Here is a 14,550-nt window from a genome sequence, read left to right on the forward strand (position 1 = left end):
TCCTCCTGACTCTAAGGCCGGATATTTATCCACTGTGCCACCTAACTGTCCCCTCATTCTCTTTTCATTGTTCACCTTCTTTCTCAGTGGACAAAGTCAGAATGGCGCCATAGATCTAAGGTTGGAAGGCTCCTTAGAGGAGCCAGGAGGAGACAGTGGGTCCATAGTCAAGTGGAAAGGCTCCATTACTCATTCCATTCTTCCTCTCCTTCCTCACCCCCATGATGTGTCCCCCCCGCCTTTTTTTTTTCCTGAGCTGCCCTCTGGTATTCAGAATAACAGCTCCCTGCCTGCCTCAAAGGATACTGAAAGCAAATTGGGCTGATTCAGGCGAAGGCACAGCAAGCCCCTTACGGAAGGTGCTCAATAAAACAAGGTTCCCAGGGCCTAGTCTCCATTTCAAGACCGAAAATTTTCAAATAAAAATAAAACTTCCCTACTTCCCTCCTCGAGCTCCCTTTTGGCCTGCAGGCCACCTCCCCTTTTCTCAGGCTCTCAGGCCACCCCCTCCCCAGGATTTTTAACTTCCTGTCCCTCCCTAAAAATTGCTGCCACTTTCCCAGGGATTTTAAGTCAAGTCTGAAAGGGTCAGTCCCTGGAATCCATCCTGGTAACAGTAGGGAGACACCACCCCCCTCCTGTCTGTGCCACTAATTGGTAAAGGAAATGAACCAAGTGGACAGTTTTGTTCTCTTGTGATTAGAAACCTTCTAAAACAACAAGCTTGCACAGTCCACCCCCAACTCCCATACCCCGGGGGAAATAGGTCCAAAAGTCCCAAGAGCAAACCCGTTGATTTAATAAAAGAATTAGGTTGGGGCCTTGGGAGCTGGTAAGAATAAGAAGCCAAAACAAAGCATGAGTAATAAGTACCAAACTTTTAAAGACTTTAGGGCTTCCCCGCCCCCCACCCCACCCCCTTCTCCTGGTGTTGCTAAAATAAATTCCCAATAGACTTCTTTCGTTTTGCTTTTAGTCTACTTCCACACTCTTTTCTTCTCTCAAGTACTGCCAGTTCTTTTAAGTCAACCATGCCTCCCCTGCCCTCATTTTCTTTTCCTGAGGTCCTCATACATGTGGTGTTTAGAAGTGCCTCAGGAAGTCCCAATCTTAGATTTCTTCAAAATGATTGTTGCTTAAATATTGTGAACAAAGGAATAACCAATGTGGATTAGTTGGCTTTGTATCTGGATGGGAAAATTCAATAAAAATTTAAAATCATGCTATTATTATTAAGTATGTCACATTATGTAAATTCATGGGGATGGGAATGATGCAGCTAGATGACTTAGTGGATAGAGCACTGGGTCTAGAGTCAAAAAGACCTGAGTTCAAATCTGCCCTCAGACACTTACTAGTTGTGTGACCCTGGGCACGTCACTTAACCCTGTTTGCCTCAGTTTCCTCATATATAAAATGAGCTGGAGAAGGAAGTGGCAAAACCCCTCCATTATCTTTGCCAAGAAAATGCCACGGACAGTATGGTCCACGGGGTCACAAAGATTTGGAAATGACTAGAAAATGACTCAACAACAGCAAACAACACTACCATACATTCATAACCATTCAGAATTAGAAAGAACCTCAGACATGATCCATTTCAGGAGTTTTTAAACTGGGGTCCATGGATAGTTTTTAGGAAATCCACAGCCTTGAATGAGAAAATAAAAATTACATTTTTTTCTCAATATAATTGATTTCCTTTATAATTCTATATCTTTTATTTTACTTGCATTTTAAAACATTATTCTGAGAAGGGATCCATAGACTTCACCATATGGCCGAAAGGGTCCGTGACACAAATAGAGGTTATTTCAACACCTCTCCTCTCCCCTCCCCCAAGAATCCCCCGAACAATACAGCAGAAGTTGTTATCCAAACTCTGCTTGAAAATCTCCAGTGAAAGAAGGGACTACTACCTACTACCTACCTACTAATGTAGCCAATCTATTTTTGAATAGCGTTAATTATGACAGTTTTTCCCTATACCTACCACAAATGTGTGTCTTTGCAACTATTTATCCATTGCTCCTAGTTGAGCCCTCTGAGGCCTAAAGTTTAACGTCTTCAAATGATATTTATAGAAATACACACATATACACATATATGTAGATTTTTTTTTTTGGAGAGCTCATTACACCTCCCCTCCTCACCCCACACCTTTCCCCTTTAAGTCTTCTTTTCTCTAGGCCAAAGATCCTTAGTTCCTTCAATGAGTTCCTTCAATGAGACCAATGTAAGATGGTCCCCAGTTATCTCACCAACCTGGTTACCCACTAGACAGGGACTATTTTTCCTCTGGTCTCTGCCCTCCACCCCAATCATTTACTGTCCTCTATTAAACAAGAGCTCTTGAAGGACAGTGAATTTACTTGTATCTTGTTTATATTGCCCTTCGAGTCTAGTAATGTATGTAGTAAGCCCCTTCTAGAAACACTTGAAATTGAATGGAAGGTTGAGAAATGGGCAATGATAATAGAGTCAATGTTGAGCAGGCCCATTTTTTTCTAAAATAGCTAGCTGGCATTTATATGGCACTTTACGGTTTACAAAACTGTTACAAATATCATCTCATACCCCACCCCATCAAAACAACCTTGGGAGGTAGGTGGTATTATTATCCCTATTTTACAGATGAAGAAACTGAGGCAAACAGAAGTTAAGTGACTTGCTCAAGGTCACACAGCTACTAAGTATTAAGGCTGGATTTGAACTCAGGTTTTTTGATTCCAGGCCTAACACTCTATCCACTGAGAGAGAGAGAGAGAGAGAGAGAAAGAGAGAGAGAGAGAAATAACATGCTACATACAATACTATAATTAATAGTGACATGCTATGCATCAGTACTGCTATAATATGTAATTATAATATATAGTCTATATTTACACATATACATGTATATATAATATTATATGTTATATATATATATACATACATATATTTCACCTGAGCTTTCTCAATTTCTTCATCTAGAGGAAAATAATCATACATACTATCTACCTCAGAGGATTGCTGTGAGGATCAGTTGAGAAACCGCGTAAAGCACTTTGTAAACCTTAAAAGAGTTATCTAAACGCCACCTATAACGTACGTCTGTATATGTGTATAACACTTCTGTCTGCTTTCCCAAGTCTCATTACAAAATTTGCAGGCATTTGCAGAATGGGAGGGGAGGAGGTCAGAGAGAGGAAGACCCAGCAAGAAGTGCCTCCTATAAAAACACACAGCTTAAAGTGTTGAGAGACACCCAGGAACAAAGGCAAATGCAGGGGATGTATTAGAGCAGCAAAGTGAATGACTATGCAACTAGGAAAAGACTTGCTATTTAAAGAGGACCTTGATTCCTGGGAATGTGGTATTAGATGCTGCAAAGTGAGGGGAAATTTTCCACAAATGTATTAAAAGAATGTTTTCCCTCCTTTAATACTACATACCTTAAAGAAACTCTAGTTTGGGCTTGTTATAGTTTTTTCCCCAAGGAAGGAATAGAGATGGTCGTAAAATCATAGATTTTTTTTTTTAACTTGCAAGGGACTGGAAGGTCATCTAGTTCAAACTCTTAACATGATAGGGGAAGGAACTGGAGAGGTAAAATGATTTGCCCGAGGCGGCTCTGCTGAATAATGAGATATCTGCACTGAGAATCAACTTCTCTTAATTCTGGGAAGGTGGTTTTTCCTTACCATAATCCTCTCTCGTGATTTCGGAAGAAAAAAAAAAAAACAAAAAACACATATTCTTAACACTTCAAGTTTTCCACTATTCGGAGTGGGAAAACATTCCAAAATATTAGCAATATTCTTTAAGGCTTTGAGATCCCTGAGAGAAAAATTCACAATAATAAATCATTGCTATTAAAAAAATATACATGGAAAGTTAGTTTGAATGCAAAGATTTGAAGGCGTTAATAGTATCTGTTGTTGTTGTTGTTGTTCTGTTGTTTTAATTGTGTCTGACTCTTTATGGCCCCATTTGGAATTTTCTTGGCAAAGATATTAGAGTGGTTTACCATTTCCTTCTCTAGCTCATTTTACAGATGAGGAAACTGAGGCAAACAAGAAAAAGGAAAGGAAGAGAAAGGAAGGGAAGGGAAGGGAGAGGAGAGGAGTATGGAAAGGCAAAATAGAAAGTTTATAAGAAAAAAAGTGAGCTCTTTTTAGTTGAGACTTTTCATTGAATCAATGTAAAGTTAAATTTCTTGCTTTCCTTCCCAGATACATCCCCTTTGCATCACAGTATATTATTTTCAAAGAGGCAACATGGCACATTGGAAAGAGTTCTGCATTTGGAATTAGAGAATCCGTGTTCAAATCCTATCTGTGCCATTTACTAGTTGTGTGACCTTAATAACTTCTCTGGTCCTTTGTGTCTTCATCTGTAAAGTGAGTAAACTGGACAAGATGACTCCTAAGTTATCTTTAAACTTTCAATTTATGCTCCTATGAACCATTATAAATATAAACTTTATTTTTAATTAACTAAAAAAATCTATATTTTCTCCATCCCACCCCCAAGTAGAAAAAGAAAAAGAAAACCTTTGTAATTAATATGCAGTCAAGCGAAACTAATCCTTACTTTGACAATGTTTGAAAAATGTATGTCTCAATCTGAACCCTAAGCCTATTATCTCTGTCAGAAGGTGGGTAGTATGTTTCATCATGCGTCTCTGTAATTATATAAAGTCTTTAAAATACAATTTTTCCACTAAAAAAAAAACCCAAATGATACACCTCAAATACCAACAAATCCAAATTGGTCAATAGTATAAACCTGGGCTTCAAATAGAGCTACCAGTGAAATTGTAACCCAAGTCTATGCTTGTCTGCTGGGCTAAATGCCTAGCGGGGGAATCACATGTTTATGCTTATTTAACTACATGGTTCCATGGATCGCCTCTTGTACCTTTGTTTAAAAAAATGGAAAAATAAAAACCTGGGACCCTAAGGGGTACATTTTTCATGAGATGAGAGGTTAGAATATCAGGTAAATCTCAACTTAAATTCTCTCCCTTGGTAGCTATGTTGTTAATGCCTGGAGCTAATTTTGCCCAGTTCAGGAAGATGTGAGAGGGAATATGGGGTAGTTGATAATTAACCAATCAAATATTTATTAAGTGCCTACTATCCCTAGAGTCAGGAAGACATAGGTTCAAATCATGCCTCTGGTACATGAGCTGTGTGACCTTGGACCAGTGCTCTCGAAGTAATCTCTTAAATTTTAAGCTTCAGACCAGTTCCTATCTGCATCAATGGAAAGAATGTCCAATACCAGAAGTTCCTAAACCACAGGTGCATAGCTAAGGGGGAAAATTACCAATTGGAAGTGACATTGAAATATGCCTCATTATTCTTCTAGAATCACTGTAAAAACATAAATTCCATCTTGTTATAATTCTGTTTAATCTGCAGCCCTTTTCTTTGTATCCAAACTCCTACCAGTAGAAGTTTTAAAAATTTCCTTGTGAAAAACCTGCTCGCCTCACTGAATAATCTATTTTCTCCCAAGTCTGGGAGAATGGGAAAGGGTTGTATGTGATCAAAGTCCATTACCATTCAGGGGGAAATAAGAGAGAAAATACCCAGGGCTACCCCATCCTCCAGTAGCAGTTGTTGGGTTTAAAGTTTCAGGTTGGCCTATTTCTTATTAGCCAGCCCGAGTTGGCATTAGGGGGCTATCGTCTGTCAAAATATCAGCCCGGGAAACAATCGACAAAGCCACCACTTGAGAATGTTGAGTAAACCCAGTAAAGTGCGGTCAAAGAAATAAATGTGCAACCTGGCACCCAGTGCCAGCCCAAGCCGTGAGAACCACTTATGTGATAATTGTCCCTCCCAATTTCTTCTGCTTTGTAAAACATTGCCCTGGGCTTGTCTTTCATTACAGGAACTGATCCCTTTTTGACAAACTGAAATACACACCCACCCTAAAACCCTCACCAGCTGACAGTGGAGGAATTTGGGTGGGAAAGCTTTCCCTTTCCTAGTAGCTACCAACAGTTTCAGGTAATCCCAGACTCACCTCAGGTCGTGCAAAGAGGCAGACCCTTTCTTGAGAAAAAAGGGGCATGTTAATGTGTAGTCATTCACTGAAGAGGAGATAAAGAAATGGTTCACCTCCAAGACTCATAAACCCTGGATGCTGAGGCTACCTGTCACATCAATTCCTCATCTTGAAGGTACCCCATCTTCTGCTCTTCTGTAGGAAAAAAATGGTGGGATGTGGAATATTCATTAGGAAAAGAAGAACATGAGTCAAGGGACAACCAAGAATAAATGAGGTCAATTGCAAGGGACCTGTAATTTCTTTAACATGGATTACTCTCCAATGATTTGATTACTTTATCTCTCAGTTTTTCTTTCCTCATCTGTAAAATGAGGATGATAGGATCATAGACCTAGAACAGGAAGGGACTTTGGATGTCAACTCGACCACCCCCTTCATTTTAAAGGTGAGGAAATTGCCCATAGAAGGTCAGCGACTCATCCAAAGTCATAGAAGTAATGGGTAGCAAAAATGAGATAATAAATATAGCACTTACTTCATGGGATCGTTGTTAATCAGTTAGTGTTTATTAAACATCTACTACATGCCAGGCACTGTGCTAAGTGCTGGGGATACAAAGAAAGGCAAAAAACAGTCCCTCCTTTTAAGGAGCTCATAATCCAATGGAGGAGACAATAGGCAAACAATTAAGTGCAAACATGATATAAAAAGGATAAATTCTGAGTAGTTTCAGAGGAGAGGCATTAAAAGAGAATGAGAAAGGCTTCTTGTAGAAGGTGAGACTTTGGTTGAGTCTAAAAATGAGATAAGGTATGTGAAATTATGTAAAAATTCTTGTTATCATTGACTAGGTCGTGGGGAATTAATAATAATAGCTTACATTTACATAGCACCTACTATGTGCCAGGCACTGTGTTAAGTTCTTTTCAATTATTATCTCATTTGATCCTCACAACAACACTGGGAGGTAGGTGCTATATTATCCCCATTTTACAGAAGAGGAAACAAATGCAAAATGAATTGCCCAGGGTCACACAGCTAGTAAGTGTCTGAGAACCGATTTAAACTCAGGTTTTCCTGACTCCAAGCCCAAGGCTCTATGCACCATGCTGCCACCAAGCTGCCATTGCTGCCATTGCCTGAGGCACAGAGAGGTTAAATGATTTATCCAGTGTCATCCAGCTATTAAGCTATTTGAACCCAGATCTTTCTGACTTCAAGGTCCTGACTCAGACACTTACTGACTGTGACAGTGGGAAGATCACTTGACCTCTCTCAACCTCAGTTTCTTCATCTGTAAAATGGGGGTGGGGGAAGGCAGAATGTACTCATTGGCCTCTGAAGTCCCTACCAGTTTTAAATTCGTGATCCAATGAAGGCCAGCGTAGGCAACTCTACAGTAATACTGCTGACATCAAATGTTGCAGTCTTCTCAGTCCGCCAAGAAGGGAGACCTTTCCAAGGAATCTTTGAAAGCTAGGCAAGTTTCTCTATGTGTATACAGATTAGAGACATGATTTTAGGGACCCTAATGCTGAGAATCAGAAAAATAGTGCCATAGAAAGAGGATCCATTTATAATCCATTTGTAATACATATACACCGCATGTTGGAAATCATGATCCATTCAAAAGCCATCTCCGTGGCCTCTTCTTCCTTCCCTCCACCTCATTCAGCTCCTTGAAATCTCCCTTCTTATCACAGAAATGAAATGAAAGGTTTACCAGTTATCTAACTGTAAGCCCCAAAGCCATCTCTTTATCTTTGTGATATTGCAGTTTTTGACATTATCAACTACTTCCTCCTCCTAGATTCACCATCTTCCTTGAATTTTGGTAATGTTGATCTTTCTTAATCTGTATGACCACTCTTTTTCAATCTTCTTTGCTGTTTCAACATCTAGGTCATGCCCTTTAACTCTGGCTGTTCCCCAAGGTTCTGTCTTAGACCCTCAATTCTTTCTCTACCCTTTCCCTATGCGTTACCTCCATTTGACTGAATTTAATTAACTTCCATATATGGATGACTATATATCAATCATCAACATTTTCACAAATTATCTATTGGACTTCTTGAACTGAATTTCCTATAAGCATTTCCTATCTCCCACCCACTATACATTAAAAGACATTTAAAGGTCTCCACAATTTGGCCCCAAACAATCTTTTCAGTTTTATTTCATATTTCTCTGCCTTTAAGTACTCAACATTGCATCTAAATAGGGACTACTAGTTATTTCCTAAACTTGACATTTCATCCCCCATCTCTTGCATTTACCCAAACCATCCCTCCTGGTTGGAATGCATCCTCTTCTCATCTCCACTATTAGACTTCCTAGCTTTCTTTCTTCAAGTATTAGCCCAGGTTTCACTTCCTAAGCAAAGCTATTATGAGCCTCTCAGTTGATAGCATTCTCTCCCTATTCAATGTTACTTGCATTTAACCTTTGTACAGGTTGTATCTCTCAGTAGAATACAGTCTTCTTAAGGGCTGTACCCATTTCATTTGTATCTTTATTTCCCTATCACCTAACATTGAGCCTTGAACATAATATGCTTAACAGTGACCGAAGTGTTGGACTCAGAAAGACCTGGGCTCACATCCTACCACAGATAGTTACTAGCTATGTGACCCTGAACCAGGCACTTAACCATTCTCAGCCTCACTTTCCTCATCTGTGAAATAAGAATAATAACAGCACTTATCTTGCATGATCATTGTGAAAATCAAATGAGATAGTGTATAGAAAATATTTTGCAAAAGCTAAATACCATGTAAATGTCAACTCTTTTATTTAACTGATTCCAAAGGATGCAATACATTAAGGTCACAATAGGTTATGCCATGTAGAATTCTATGCTGTGTAGAAGCTAGAGAGGCAGGTTCTCCTTTCAAAAAGTTACAAGAATGGTCTCATCGCACAGACAAGAGCAGGGAGTCCCTTCAGTTGTCAGCCACACCCTTTTAAATGGCAGAACACCAAGGCACATCAGCACCATCAGACATGAAAGGTAGACCCAGGCTGTTATGTACAATAGCAGGTTATAATCTAATCAGGAGAGTGGCAGAGATTAGGAAGTCAAAAGGCAATTAGATTTTTTATAAACATGATAACCCAGCTAAAGGATCCCGTGTCTCATCTATCCTCATGTGAGACCTAGCAAGGGTTAATTTCCTCAGCATATTTTTTCGGGGAAAATAAATCTTCCAGATTTTGATCGCCCTTATCTCCTCACCCTCCACTATGCTTCGCCGTTTGGATGAGTTCCTCCAATATCATGACTGATTTATCATTGGGATTCATGCCAAAGCAAGGAGAGAAAAATCCCAGCAGAAAAACTTGTACTGTTTAACACTCAGAGAACTATCAAAACACCTGATCACTACAAATTCGTTTCCCTGAAACTTTTGGGAAAGGATCAATTGATCAACCAATCAACATATGCAATGTGCCAAGTACTGTGCTGGATAGTGAGGATATGCTTAGGGGACAAGAATTGCAGATATCAGTGTTTGTGACATTCTAACTTGAAAGTGATATGCTGCAAAATGATGTACTTAGCAACTTTTGATGGCAAATATTCAATAGATTACATCTGTTTAAAAAATAAAAACCAATTAGGGTCTTAGATATGTGTGTAGAAAGGATACAGATATTAGAGATACGATGGAGACAGAAACAGAAAGATTTGGTAACTGATGATGTGTGGAATGATGTAAGGACTTGAAGATGGCCTCAAGACTGCAAACCTGGGTAACTGGAAGGATGGAGGTACTTCTGTAATAAGAGGAAAGTTTGGAAGAAGAGTGAATCACTTGGCTTACCTTAAAGGGCTATTCTTTTCTACGTATGGGTGAAAAATAACATAATGCACTCTTCTGTAGAGATCAAAAGCCATCCATGCCTGCACATACAGAAAACCATATATGTTAGAAGCTGTAAATTTCAGTCATGGTATTAAACAACTCATTCTGTTTTACCAAAACTGAAAGGGGTGAGGAGAATTCATTCATCTTTCACCCCCTTGAAACTGCAGAACCCAGTACCTGGGGAAGCAATGGGGAGATTGGGGTTGGGGGAAGGCATGGTGCAGAAGCGTAAGGACATTGGGGAAGGAGCTGTGGTATTTGCTGGTTTTATAGGTACCTGAGTTGCTCTTAAAGGTCAATGTTGAGCCATCAATGCATAACCAAGGGTGGCCAGTGATGGGAGGGGATGCAAGACGAGGGAACTGAGATAATGAGTGAATGTTATAGTGTAGCTGTGTTGCAGAAAAGTCCATGATTGACTATTGAGAGGAGGCTGGAATATGACCCACCTTCCCACTCTCTAATTGGTTGATCACTACTCCATTTAGGGTCATGCCATGATACGCTTTGGATGATACCATGGCCCCCACTTTGGAAACCTCTACTCTAGATCACTATTGCTCAAGAAAGCTTTTGGCAAACTTTAAAGAACTACATAAATGGTAGCTCCTATTATTAAATGTCTATATATGAATGTGTATGTTCAAACACATAGCTGTCATCAAATAAGGGATTTTACAAATGCAATAAAAATGGTTTTTTTTTCTGTTGAAACATTAGATTTAAATTTCCTAAGGGTGCATTTGGATGTTTATATGTTGCATATGTAAAAACAATGGAAAGAAAATGCTATTATTTGTCCAAGAATATGTTGCACATAAATAACCAATGGTATTAAATAATCTGCTTCCTATAAAACAAAGTACTAAATATAGACCACAAGAGCAGGCTCACAGGCATGGTACAGAAGCATATTTGCAGAAGCACAGAGTCTTCATTACTTGAACAAATTTCTACTCTGCTCTAAGAAGCTTTAAAATTCTGGCCTAAAGACTATGTAAGCAACCTGACAGCCCCATTGCTGCTTGATTAGCCTATATAATAATTATGGTTTTTATTCATATAGGGCTTTAAAGTTTTTAAAGCTCTTTGCATCCATTATTTCATTTAGTTTTCACAATAACCCTGAGAGGTAGGTAGCACAGGTGTTATTCTTAACCCCATTTTACAGATGAAGAAACTGAGGAATAGGGAGTTTAAAGTGACTCGCGCATGGTTACAGAGCTGTCATGAGTTAGAAGTAGGATTCAAAACTAGGTTCCTTCTTACACATCCAGGGCTCTTCCCGCTACAACACCCAAAATATTTCACATCATAAGATTTATGACTTCTAGCCAACGTCTGTGCATGGATAGCCCCTGACGTGTTGTTAGTGTTGCTACATAACATTTAAATCCCCAGGTAGCTCCCAGACCCTTCACATTTTGACTACCAGAGTAAGAACAAATATGTAGACATTCAAGTCACCCACAGACCCATAAATAAGTAGTAACATTATCTACCTTCCTTTTCCTTTTGACATGAAGATGTCAGTATTCCTTGGCAGTGACTTTGAAACTTCATCATAACATTGCATAGAAACCAGAGCTCAGCTTTTGGTTAGTTGGACTACATGAATTCAACCTGCTGAGTTAGCTGATGGGAGTTACAACTAGGTTGAGAACATTGTTTCACAGCTAGACCAGCCCATTTAACCTCCAGTGGGGAAAGTTTGGTTGAAGGGACTGATGGAAGATAAAGCAAGAAGGCGCCAGTGCTTCCCCCTCCCTCAGAAAAAAATCCATCTCCTACTTCTACAATCCATCTTCTCAGGGTTAGCATCATCCTGGTTGGCCCACCTGTGATGTGGTCTTGGTTTCTCCTCTGCCTTCCCCACTAGTGTCCTTGGTGTTTTCAGACTCACTTTAACTCATGACTCCATTCTCCCACCTTCTCCTGTGATCTTTGATCCTACCTCTACTCCCTGCTGATCTCTGTAACTTCAGACCCATATGGACACGGGACTGTCTGCCAACATTCCTCTGCAGACCTCAAGCACATGGTTCCCACCCCTGTTTTGGCACCATTCTGGCCACAGTTGTCAGCTGCCAAAACTTGGCCCACCCAAAATGCTGTCTGGAGTCCTGCTCCTTACAGAGCATATCAAGACCAAGCCAAGTGCAAGCTGCTATAGGACTGGAATAGATCAAGTCCACAATGGCCCTAAAAGAAAAAGTCTGATTCAGGAGTACACACAGAAAATCTGTTCATTTAACCATCCATATCACAACTGATAATGCCACAGTAGTATTATGCAGTAACTTAAATCCCCACGTACCACAGGATTTTGGGCAGCCAGGTGGCATGGTAGATGGAGTACAGGACCTGGAGTCAGGAAGATTCATTTTCATGAGTTCAAATCTGGCCTCAGACACTTTAGCTGTGTGACCCCGGGTAAGTCACCTTACCCTGTTTGCCTTAGTTTCCTCATCTGTAAAATAAGCTAGAGGAGGAAATAGCAAACCATTCCAGTATCTCTGCAAGGAAACCCCAAATGGGGTCATAGAGAGTTGGACACAACTAAACAACTACCACTGTATTTAACCATTTTTCTAAGCCACTATTAGAAGTTACCATTTTGGGAGAAGGGTAACTGCCTTCAGCTAAAACATCACTCACATGATTACTAGCTATTCCCCAGAATCTAGATTCTATATCCTGATTCCTTACTTTTACACAGTTCATCACCCATGCATGAAATGTGCTCCATACTCACCTAAAGATGTTCTTATCTTCCCTCAAGGTATACTCAGACTTCAAGGTGGTGCTTGTGTTGGACCTCCTCCATGAAGCTTTCCTTGATTCCTTCGGCTGCTGATGCTCTTTTTCTCCTCCAATTACCTTGCATTTTACTTGCCCTTGTAAATGTTATATCCATCTCCACTCCCAGTAGATTGTAAATTCCTTAAGGTCAGGGAATGTTTAGACTTTATAGCCCAAGCATCTAGCAAGTCCCTTTCACATAGTAGGTGCTTAATAACTGTGTGTCACTTTGTCGAGTTTTTTCAACAGTTAGAAAAAGCAGTTCTAACTGGGAAAGAGTTTAAGTCTTTCAATACACCCTCTAATGATCCACCACAGACCAAGGGACATGGCATCACAGGCACATATATCAGAACTACACAGTTGGAATACAGTTGTTTGAGCTTCATTTTGCTCTGGTATTTCAACTCAAACTCGAGCTTTTAAACAGATGCCGTGCCAAAGGATTCCCAAGTGATCTCAAAAGCATGCTGCTTCTTCAATAGGGATACAGCCAGGAAATTGAGCTGCCAACGCATGTCAGAAACTTCCTCTTCCTATTATCCAGTTGGCTTTTTTGTGAGCATATATACTTATGGGTGAAAAGGGTACCAATTCTGCACTGCCACTCCATTAACTTTCCCACCCTAGAGACGCCTCTGCCCAGGGCCAACCCTTCTTATTGGTGAGTCCCTGACCACCGTTTCATTGGACACCCAAGCAGGAATGTGCTGGAAAATGTTTCACAAACGGTTCTCTGAAGAAAAAAAAAAGTACTGAGACATACTTTTAAGTTCAGTCTGAATTATTAACATTTTGTCCATCACTTTTTGAGTTTAAACAAACAAATACATAAATAAATCAAGCCCTGATTTGTGGCATTTATCACTTTCCAAGGTGTACATTTTGTTGTTGTTCAGTCTTGTCTCATTATTCAAGACCCCATTTGAGGTTTTCTTGGCAAAGATACTGGAGTGGTGTGCCATTTCCTTCTCCAGCTCATTTTATATATGAGGAAACTGAGGCAAATGAGGCTAAGAGACTTGCCCAGGATCACACAGCAGGTAAGTGTCTGAGGCTGGATTTGAAGTCAGGAAGATTAGTCTTCTTCTTTACTGACAAAGGCCATTAAACACAGAGTGCATTAAAATTTTATTACTGTACACTCTAGGGGTGGGAGTCAGGAGAACTGGACCCTAACTCAAGTTCTACCTTATGAAAGTCAATTGACCCCAATGCAAGAGTCTCAGTTTGCTCATATGTTGAATGGGAATAAGAATAATCCTTCATAGGTTTATTGTGAGGATAAAATGAGATTTTTTAAAAAAACTTTAAAAAATGAAAATCATGCTACTTTTCCCCCTCTGAGAACTCACAATAGTCTTGTTAGAGATGCCACCAAGGCTAGAAAAAAGTAAGATTCTGTTTTCTAGAATTTTCACTGGATTTAGAGTGAGAAGGGCTCACTTGGTCAAACCGCCTCATTGAATAGAGGAGGAAATTGAGATTCTAAGAGGATAAGTGACTTATCCAAGGTCATATAATTAGTAACAGAGGCAAAATTTGAACCCAGGTCATCTTACTCCAAATACAAATGTTCTGTCTCATACCACACTTTATGATGTATCATGAAGGTCACGTGTAACAGATCTTGAGTTTGAGCCAAATTCTCTCTCTTGCCCTTTGAGTATATGTCATCTTCATAATGATGATAACTAATGTTTATAAAGAGCTTTAGTATCTTCAAAGGGCTTTCTATGCATTCTCTCTCTTGAGCTCTGTGAAATATGTACTTCAGGTTTTATCCCCATTCTACAGATGAAGAAGCTGAGGCTTAGAGAAATAAATTGATTTGCTTATAATCTCCAAAATACTAAATGTCTCAGAGAGGATTTTG

At 39.7% G+C, this 14,550-nt stretch overlaps 1 long non-coding RNA gene across 1 annotated transcript in view; it reads right to left on the bottom strand.

Annotated features, from left to right (window-relative positions):
• LOC114026529 overlaps positions 1-12,961 on the bottom strand; it is a 28,829-nt gene extending 15,868 nt beyond the window's left edge. Inside the window, exons 1-3 of the long non-coding RNA XR_003567130.1 lie at positions 12,628-12,961; positions 9,828-9,907; positions 6,019-6,195 (exon numbers count right to left, since the gene is read on the bottom strand). This is a non-coding gene — a long non-coding RNA (uncharacterized LOC114026529). The remainder of the gene's footprint in view (positions 1-6,018; positions 6,196-9,827; positions 9,908-12,627) is intronic.
• Positions 12,962-14,550: the final 1,589 nt, after the last annotated feature.

Source organism: Vombatus ursinus, unplaced genomic scaffold (genome assembly GCF_900497805.2).
Source record: "Vombatus ursinus unplaced genomic scaffold, bare-nosed wombat genome assembly UNPS02014841.1, whole genome shotgun sequence".
Classification (NCBI taxonomy): Eukaryota; Metazoa; Chordata; class Mammalia; order Diprotodontia; family Vombatidae; genus Vombatus; species Vombatus ursinus.